The following is a 10,419-nucleotide window of genomic DNA, read 5'->3' on the forward strand; positions in this document are numbered from 1 at the left end:
GTGCATTCCCATTATCATGGCGCTCTGCCTCGTATTGCCTAACAGATTTCCTACCAATATCAATAGGATGGGGAAATGATCTCAGATTCTCTCTCCGAATTGATATTAGCGACCCCTCACAAACTGAGCATGTTGGACCAGTTTGACGGGACTTTCTGCTGTGATTCTGAAACAAAGTATGATTTATGATGGAGTTACGATGCTTAATTTCAGATAAGAAGGGCAAATTTGATTTCAAATTAGATTACGGGAATTCCATTACTCCCATTGCAGTGTTGAGCTTAACTTTACAGTCCAGTCAGGCTGTGCAAAATGAAACATCGAATCTCCATGTTTATTTGCTTTTTGCGGGGCCTTTGTTTGGAAATAAACTAAGAAGAAAATAATAGATGATTAGAGAAGAGAACAGCCAGGTTGTAAGGCCAGTGCATATGGATTGACAACTGATAGAAGCAAATGATGTAATTATTCTGATTGTGGTATAAATAAGGCAAACATTAGTGAAAGGTGCAAGTATATATAGACATTATAACATTGTCTCACAAACTACAAGTTTTGTCCACCTCCCATTTCCTGACTTCAAGGTACTGTCTGTAGCCGGATACAATACCAGTGCCACATTCTAAGTGTTGTCTTGCCTTTAAATCTGATTGGAGATCTGAACTCTGTGGGTTGATTAGACATTTTCATTATCCAGCCTGGGGAAAGCCTGGTAGGATTTGTTTCATTCCAAAATCGCCATGTCTTATAAAACTATATTAGCAATTCTCCCGTGGGAGGATAGATTACCACCTTCTGAGTAAATAACTGTTGATATTAACATACATTACATGGCATCCTGTTGAGAGTTACCCAGTCAATATTTTGTGTAGCCTGTGATTAAAATCTGATCATTAGATTTAGCCTGTGAATTCATCTGACGATTACTACATTTCGCTTTTCAAATAATCAGATATAATCATATGAATTGGTGGGCACCCCACGTGATCACTAGTGTTCTTTCCCAAAATCGTTGTGTAATTATTAATCCTGGGCGCACACAAGGTAGAACAAGTAATGGTTGGGCAAACCAAAAACAGAGAATATCAACTCCTGAGTCATATGCCTAAGGAGGCTGATTAAGTGATCGCTTAATCAATGCTTGGGAGCCAAGGAAGGGTTGGAAAGTCAGCAGGCCTTTATGAATCGACAGACAGGTATTTCACCAAACCAGCTGATCAGGTGACAACCAATAAGATCAACCTGTGCAACTCAGAAGATCACAAAATGATAATTCCAGGTCCATTTGATATCATAAATGCAGCCGATTGGACATAAAGGAAGCGTCTTCGGGCCCTAAAGAGTGACAGCCCCACCAGTGGAGAGAACATAGGGTAGATTCTGAGGTTATGGTCCATGAGACAAGAAATGGTTGATCACTGTGAAAGAATTATTAGACCATGAAACATGTCGGTGAGAAAGGTGGAAGTAGGATATCTAATGACAGTGGTAGAAGTGCCACTGCACCATGCTGAAGCTGTTAGTCGGAAGGCATTAAACCGAGGCCCCATTCTGCCCTCTCAAATTGCCGTAAAATATGGCATGGCGCCATTTCAAAATAGAGGCAGATTCTGGGAGTCGGATGGTCCGAGCGTATTGGGCCAACTGATTAACTTTTGTGTCTTACAGGAATTTATTTGTGCTGGGTTCATTGGGATGCTGTGTTACTTTTTATCCGTTTTTATGGAATGTGGGCGTCGCTGGCAATGCCTAATAGCCCTTGAGAAGATGGAGGTGATTGCTTTCTTCAACCGCTCCAGTCCGTGTGGTGAAGGTACTCCCACAGTGATGTTAGGTAGAGAGTTCCAGGAATTTGCCACAGCAAAAATGAAGGTTCGGCGATAAACTTCCATGTCTGGATGGTGTGTGACTTGGATTGGAACTTGGAGGTGGTGTTGTTCCCATGTGCCTGCTGCCCTTGTCCTTCTAGGTGGAATAAACATAGAAACATAGAAGATAGGAGCAGGAGTAGGCCATTTGGCTCCTCGAGTCATTTCAGCCAATAAATCCGATCATGGCTGTTCACCCAAGTTGAGTATCCTGTCCCTGTTTCTCCCCATATTCCTTGATCCCTTTAGCCTTAAGAAATATATCCAACTCCTTCTTGAATATATTTAATGAATTGGCCTCTACTCTACTGCCTTCTGCATTAGAAAATTCCACAGGTTCACCACTCTCTGGGTGAAGAAATTCCTCCTCATCTCTGTCCAAAATGGCTTTATCCTTTATCCTATATCCTTAGACTGTGTCCCCTGGTTCTGGAATCCCCGCCGTCGGGAACATCCTTCCTGCATCTAGTCTGCCTAGTCCTGTTAGAAATTTATAAGTTTCAATGAGATCTCCTCTCATTCTTCTAAACTCCAGAGAGTACAAGCCCAATCGACCCAATCTCTTGTCAGACGTCAATCCTGCCATCCCAGGTATCAGCCTGGTGAATCTTCGCTGCACTCCTTCCATGGCAAGGGCATCCTTCCTCAAATAATGCGACTAAAACTGCACACAATGCTCAAGATGTGGTCTCACCAAGGCCCCGTACAACTGCAGCAAGACATCCTTGTTCCTGTACTCAAAGCCTTTCCCTACGAAAGCCAACATACCATTTGCCTTCTTAACTGTCTGCTGCACCTGCATGCTCACCTTCAGCGACTGGCGCACAAGGACACCCAGGTCTTGTTGCACTTACCCTTCTCCCAATCTATTGCCATTCAGATAATAATCTGCCTTCTTATTTTTGACACCAAACTGAATAACCTCGCATTCATCCACGTTATATTGCACCTGCCATGCTTCTGCCCAATCACCCAGCCTGCCCGAATCATACTGGAGTTTTTCGGCATCCTCCTCACAGCACACATGCCCACCCAGCTTTGTGTTGTCTGCAAACTTGGAGATATTACATCTAGTTCCCTTGTCCAGATCATTGATATATATTGTGGATAGCTCGGTCCAAGGTACTCCACTAGTCACTGCTTGCTACTTGGAATAAAGAGCCGTTCATTCCAACTCATTGCTTTCTGTCTGCCAACCAGTTCTCTATCCAAGTCAATACCTTGCCCCCAATCTCATGTGCCTTAACTTTAAATGCTAATCTCTTACGGGGGACCTTTTCGAAAGCCTTTTGAATGTCCAAATACACCACATCCACTGCTTCTCCATTATCTATTTTACCAATTAAATTCTCAAAAAATTCCAGTAGATTAGTCAAGCACGATTTACCTTTGTTGACTTTGTCCGATCCAGCCACTGTCTTCCAAGTGCTCTGCTATTACATCTTTTATAATGGATTCTAGCATTTTCCCCACTACCGATGTCAGGCTTACCAGTCTGTAATTCCCCGTTTTCTCTCTACCACCTTTTTTGAACAGTGGGGTAACATTAGCTCCCCGCCAATCCATCAGTACTGTTCCAGAGTCTATCGAAATTTGGAAGAAGACCAGCAATGCATCCACTATTTCTAGGGCCACTTCCTTAAGTACCCTAGGATGTAGATTATCCAGCCCTGAGGATGTATCGGCCTTCAATCCATCAATTTCTCAAACACCATTTCCCTACAAATACTAATTTCTACAAGTTCCTCCCTTTCATTAGACCCTATGTTCCCTGACATCTCTGGGAGGTTATTTGTGTCCTCCTTTGTGAAGACAGAACCAAAGGATGTATTTAATTGGTATCCCATTTCTTTGTTATCCATTATAAATTCTCTTGATTCTGACTGCAAGTGACCTACGCTTGACTTCACCAATCTTTTTATCTTCACATATCTATAAAATCTTTTACAGTCAGTTTTTATGTTCACTGCAAGCTCACTCTCATATTCAATTTTCCCCTTCTTAATTAATCCCTTTGTCCTCCTTTGTTGAATCCTAAACTGCTCCCAATCCTCAGGTTTACTGCTTTTTCTGGCCAATTTATTTGTCCTCTCCTTGGATCTTATGCTATCTCTAATTTCCCTGGTTAACCACGGTTGAATCACCTTTTTTTTTCATTTTTATGCCAAACTGGGATGAAAAGTTCGCGGGTTTGGGAGGAGCTGCTGAAGGAGCCTTGCTATGTTGCTGCAGTGCATCTTGTAGATGGTACTCACTGCAGCCATTCCAAGTCGGTGGTGGAGGGAGTGAATGTTTAAGGTGGTAGATGCAATGCCAATCAATCGGGCTGCTTTGTCCTGGATGGTGCCGAGCTTCTTGAGTGTTGTTGGAGCTGCACTCATCCAGGCAATTGGAGAGTATTCCAACACTCTCCATACTTGTGCATTGCAGATGGTGGAAATGCTTTTGTGTGTCAGGAGATGAGACGCTGGCCGCAGAATACCTAGCCTCTGACCTGCTCTTGTTGCCACATTAATTATGTGGCTGGTCCAGATAGGTTTATGTTCAATGGTGACCCAACAGGATATTGATGGTGGGGGATTCGGCGGTGTTAATGCCGTTGAATGTCAAGGGGAGGTGGTTAGACTCTCGCTTGTTGGAGATAGTCATTGCCAGACACTTCTGTGGCACGAATGTTACCTGCCACTTATCAGCCCTAACCTGAACATCGACCAGTTCTTGTTGCATGCAGGCATGGACTGCTTCATTGTCTGAGTAGTTGTGAATGGCGTTCAACACTGTGCAGTCATCAGCAACTTTCCCTGTTTCTAACCTTATGTTGGAGGGAATGTCATTGATGAAGCAGCTGAAGATGGTTGGGCCCAGGACACTGCACTGAGGAACTCCTGCAGCGATGTCGTGGGGCTCTGATGATTGACCTTCAGCCACCACAACCATCTTCCTTTCTGCTTGTTATGACTCCAGCCAGTGGAGCGAACCCCTCCCGATTCGCATTGACTTCAGTTTTACTAGGGCTCCTTGATGCCGCACTAGGTCAAATGATGCGTTGAAAACAAGCACAGTCACTCTCTCTCACATCTGGAATTCAGCTCCTTTGTTCATGTTTGGACCAAGACTGTAATGAGTTCTGGAGCCGAGTGGTCTTGGCGGAACCCATTTGGCCATCAGTGATTAGGTTTTTGGTGTATAAGTGACTCTTGATAGCACTGTCAATGACTCCTTCCATCACTTTGCTGATGACTGAAAGTAGACTGATGGGGCGGTACTTGGCCGGGTTGGATTTGTTCTGCTTTTTGTGGACCGGACACACCTGGGCAGCTTTCCAAATTGTCGGATATTTGCCAGTGTTGTAGCTGTACTGGAACAGCTTGGCTAGAGGCGCAGCTAGTTCTGGAGCACAATTCTTCAGCACAACAGCTGGGATGTTTTCGGGGCCCAGAGCCTTTGCTCTATCCACTGCTCAGCCGTTTCTCGATATCACGTGGAGTAAATCGAATTGGCTGAAGACTGGCTTTTGTGATAGTGGGGAACTCGGGAGGAGGCCGATATGAATGATTCGCTTGGCACTTCTGGCTGAAAATGTTTGCAAACGCTTTAGGCTTGTCTTTTGCACTCACGTGGTGTGCTCCCCCGTCATTGAGCATGGTGATATTCATGGAGCCTCCTCCTCCCATTAGATGTTTAATGGTCCACCAGCATTCCCGACTGGATGTGTCAGGACTGCAGAGCTTTGATCTGATCTGTTGATTGGGGGATCACTGACCCCTGTCTATAGCTTGCTGCTTCCGCTTTTTAGCATGCATTTAGTCCTGTGTTGCAGCTTCTCCGGGTTTGCACCTCATTTTTAGGTACTCCGGCTACTGCTCCTGGCATGCTCTACGACACTCCTTATTGAACCTGGGTTGGTCCGATGGCTTGATGGTAAAGGTAGAGTGAGGGATATGCCAGGCCATGAGGTTTCAGATTGTGGTGGAATATAATTAAGCTGCTGCAGATGGCCCCCAGCGCCACATGGATGCCAAGTTTTAAGTTGCTAGATGTGTTCTGAATCTATCTCATTTAGCACGATGGAGGGAGGCCTCAGTGTGAAGCTGGGCATTCGTCTCCACATGACTTTGCAGTGGTCACTGCTGCCAATACTGTCATTGACAGATGCATCTGCGACAGGTATATTGGTAAGGCCGAGGTCAAGTACGTTTTTCCCTCGTGTTGTTTCTCTCACTACATCTCGAATGCCCAGACTGGCTGATATTTCCTTCAGGCCTCTGCTAGCTCGGTCAGTAGTGGTGCTACTGAGCCATTCTTGGTGATGGACATTGATGTCCCGCTACCAGATTACGTTATGTGCCCTTGCTACTCTCAGTGCTTCTCCCAAGTGGTGTTCATCATGGTGGAGTACTGATTCACCAGCTGAGGGAGGGGGGTAGGTGGTAATCAGCAGGAGGTTTCCTTGCCCATGCTTGACCTGAAGCCAAGCGACATCCTTCATGGGATCCATATTGATGACTCCCAGAGCCACTACTGCCCGACTCTATACCACTGTGCCTCCACGCCTGGTGGGACTGTCCAGCCTGTGGGACAGGACATTCCCAGCGATGGTGATTGAGGAGTTTGGGACATTGGCTGAACGACATGATTCTGGGAATATGATGTTGTCAGGCTGTGGGACAGCCCTCCCAATTTTGTCACAAGTCCCCAGATGTTGGTGACGAGGACTTTTCAGGGTTAGCTGGGCTGGGTGTGCCATTGCCGCGTCCATTGCCGCTGCCAAGGTTGAAGATCTACTGTCCATCCGGTTTCATTCTTATTATTCTTTATCGTAGCGGTTAGTTACAATTGCTAGACCATTTCGGAGGGCAGTTGAGAGTCAATCACATTGCTATGGATCTGTAGTCATATTTAGGCCAGACAAGGTAAGGCGACAGATTTCCTTCCCTAAAGGACATTGGGAAACATAATGGGTTTTACAACAATCTGATAGTTTCAACGTTTCCATTACTGATATTAGCTTTTTACTCCAGATCTATTTAATTAATTACATTTTTATTCCCCAGCTGTCGTGGTGGGATTGGTATTAATGTCTCTGCAGTCCAGGCCTCTCGATTACTAAGCCACTGATATTACCACTATCATACTGACTGTTCGATAAACTGATAAACTGAGAAGCTCCTGCCAGACTCCGTCTTATTTTTACTGATGTGCGGGCCTATTTCCAGACTCAGCTCCAGAATTATTTGGAAAATAACCCCACCCGCAATGGTCCACACGTTGATCTTGAGCAGTGACATTTCCTGAGGCTCAGCAGGTGCCTCTCTTCTTGGGATTTGTCTTCTTTAGAAATATCTATAGATTCTTCCTTATCAGCAATATATCTATGTAACTTATTGAATTGTTGTTTTAAGAGACAGTAAATGTGTTACATTTGTTTTAATGAAGGTGTTGAGCTGTTATTACATGGTGACTAGAATCACGTGTCATGAGCTTTTACAATTGAGTTGATATGTCAGCGAAAGCAGCTTTGGAAATTATCGCCAGTGGACGACAGAGGGAACCATGATCTGGGCTCCCCGCTCCTGCCTGATATTTATGTGCATGTTGATGCAGATTCAGATGGTCATGCTCCGAGATTCTATGATGTAATAGGCACTTTGTAAGCTTTATGGTGTTTCATTTTCCATAGAAAGGACTCGCGACCAGGATGTAATTCAGTTGACAGTATCTCTATAAGAGTCCCATGACATCGCTAACAGTGATGATTCGGAGCCTGTTGATTGAATTCCCAAGTAGTAATCAGCTTTAAAAAGCATAATTATTGAATATGAACGAGCACATAAATGTGAATTTTATATATTCAGTTAAGGGATGTGGGCGGCTCTGGCAAGGCCAGCATTCATTGCCTATCTTAATTACCCTTGAAATGGTGTTGGTGAGCCGCCATTTTGGACGGCTGCAATCCAGGTTTTGAAGGTACTCCCACAGGGAAGCATTTCCAGGATTTTGAACTAGCGACGATGAAGGAACGGCGGCATATATCCAAGTTAGGATGCTGTTTGACATCAAGGGGAACTTGGATGAGGTGATGTTCCCCTTCGCCTGCTGCCCTTGTCCTTCTAAGTGGTAGAGTTCATGGATCTGGAAGGACTGCTGAAGAATCCATTGTGAGTTGCTGCAGAGTATCCTGCAGATGGGACACACTGCAGCAACATTGCACCATTGGTGGAGGCAGTGGATATTTAAGGTGGTGAATGGTGCTCTGATCAAGCGAACTGTTTTGTTCTGGATGGTGTCGAGATTCTTGAGTGTTTTTTGAGCTCCAGTCACTCAGGCAAGTGGAGAGTATTCCATCGCACTCCTGAGTTGTGCCTTTTAGGTGGTGAAAAGTCTCTGCGAATCAGGAGGTGAGTCATTTGTCATAGAATACCCACCCTCTGACCTGCTCTTATAACCACATTATTTTTGAGGCTGGTGCAGTTAAACTTCTGGTCAGTGATAAAACTCAGGATGTTGATGGTGGTGGATTCGATGATGGGAATGCCATTGCATATCCAGGTGGTGGTTAGACTGTCTTTTTGGTGTTGTTCATAGCCTGATATTGTACAGCGTGTATGTTACCTGCCACTTCTCAGAACGCGTCTAGATGCTGTCCAGGTGTTGTTGAATGCAGACACGGACTGCATCATTATCTGAGGAATTGCAATGGAAGTGTTCACTGTGCAATCTTCAGTGAACAACCCCATGTCTGACTTTATGAAGGAGGGAAAGTCATTGATGAAGCAGCTGAAGATGTTTGGGGTTCGGACACTGCCCTGAAGAACTCCTGCAGGGATGCACTTGGGTTGAGATGATTGGCGTCCAACAACCACAACGATCGTCCATTGTTCTAGGTATGACTCCAGCCAGTAAAGATATTACCCTGAATCCCATTGATTTCACATATTGCTAGTGCTCCTTGGCGCTACACTCCGTGAAGTGTTGCCTTGATGTCAAGGACAGTCACTCAAATCTCACCTCTGTCATTCAGCTCTTTGTCCATATTAGCACGAAGGCTGTAATGAGGTCTGAAGTGGAGTGGTCCTGGGAAAATCCAATAGAGCATCGATGAGCAGGTTATTGTTGGGTATGTCCCGCAGAACAAGAATTATTCCACTCAGGTATTTACAGACAAGATTATGGATCGGTAACGTTGGAGTTTGTGCAATATCTATCATCGAAGCCAGGAACATGTGGAGCAAAATGTGTGCATTCAATAGCACACTAGACTTCATTAACAACTGCGATTAAGAAACAAATATTAGAAATTTCCGTGCTGTTGTCCACCAGGAATATCATTCATCTGCAGACTTTAGATTGCGCAATATTGCTGCGCTCTCTGAATTTGCCTTCCATAGGGGAGAAATTCGGATTTGCAGCGTCGCTTTTTAGGTGTTATGCTGCCTCCCAACTCTCTAAATTGGCATCCGAAATGCGCACGCAGAGTTCCTACAGGAAATGCGTTGGTGCCACCTTGGCAAATGGGATTGCAGGGCAAGGAGTGCATTGCCTGTGGCTGTCAAGGTCAAAATGATTCTTAATTGTATGCATCTTGCTCCTTCCAGGATGCTGCTTTTGATAAAAATAACCTCTGAGAGTTTGCAGTAAACTGCTGCATAAGGGGGGTAAATGGGGCTCTCCATATAAAGACAGACCACCTCATCTCATTCCCTATTGCCACAGTCAAGCAGGCGGAGAGAGCACCAGAGTTTTCTTTAGTTGCATTCTTCCCCCTGGTGCAGTGTGCCATTGAATGCACCCACAATGCCTTGTTTGCACCTCATGACAAATCGGCCATCTTCAGGAACCGAAAGAGATGCCACTCCCTTAGTGTGCGGCTGTTGTGTGACCATAGGCCTCGCTTCATGCAAGTGAATGCCCGTCAGCTGAGCGAGTAGCAAGATTTCAGTTAGCAGCTGCATGCTGCACAAACTGTCCTTATTGATGGAACTGCCGTGCCACCAGAAATCAGGCGAGAAGCTGAGAAGCCTGAACACGAGGAGGAAGTGGAAGTGGAGGAATGGGAGGAGGAGGATTTGGAGGAGAAGGAGCTAATAGAGGAGGAGGAAGTGGAGGAGGAAACGAAGGAGGAGGAAATGGAGGAGGAGAAAGTGCAACAGGAATTGGAGGAACAGAAAGAGGAAGGGATACTACAAAATAGACAGCCCCTCTCTGCCCGGGCTCTATGAGATGAAGTAATTAATGAACGACACCAGAAAACTCACCCACACCTCCCCATTCACCAACAGTCCCACACTACTTTGAGTTCTTCCATCACTGACCATCACATCGTCCTCTTTCCGACAGCACAAAAGTAAAACTAACCAAACAATGCAAATTTTATTTAAATCCAAATGTATGAATTTAACCATATCACAATCATTAAAAAAAACAATAATTCTCGTGCATTCCCTTAGTGCCTGTTGTTCTGTGTGCTTTTGCCTCTCCTGGTGCTTCTACGAGCTGCTTCCCCAGTGCCTGCAGCATGGGTGGCGCAATTCTGCTGACCTTCAACTGAGGA

The 10,419-nt window shown here is 45.1% G+C and overlaps 1 pseudogene; it reads left to right on the forward strand.

The window, feature by feature from the left end:
* LOC147095621 (uncharacterized) overlaps positions 1-10,087 on the forward strand; it is a 90,445-nt pseudogene extending 80,358 nt beyond the window's left edge.
* Positions 10,088-10,419: the final 332 nt, after the last annotated feature.

Source organism: Somniosus microcephalus, unplaced genomic scaffold, assembly GCF_052327205.1.
Source record: "Somniosus microcephalus isolate GS21.2 unplaced genomic scaffold, FLI_Smic_1.0 unresolved_chr1, whole genome shotgun sequence".
Lineage (NCBI taxonomy): Eukaryota > Metazoa > Chordata > Chondrichthyes > Squaliformes > Somniosidae > Somniosus > Somniosus microcephalus.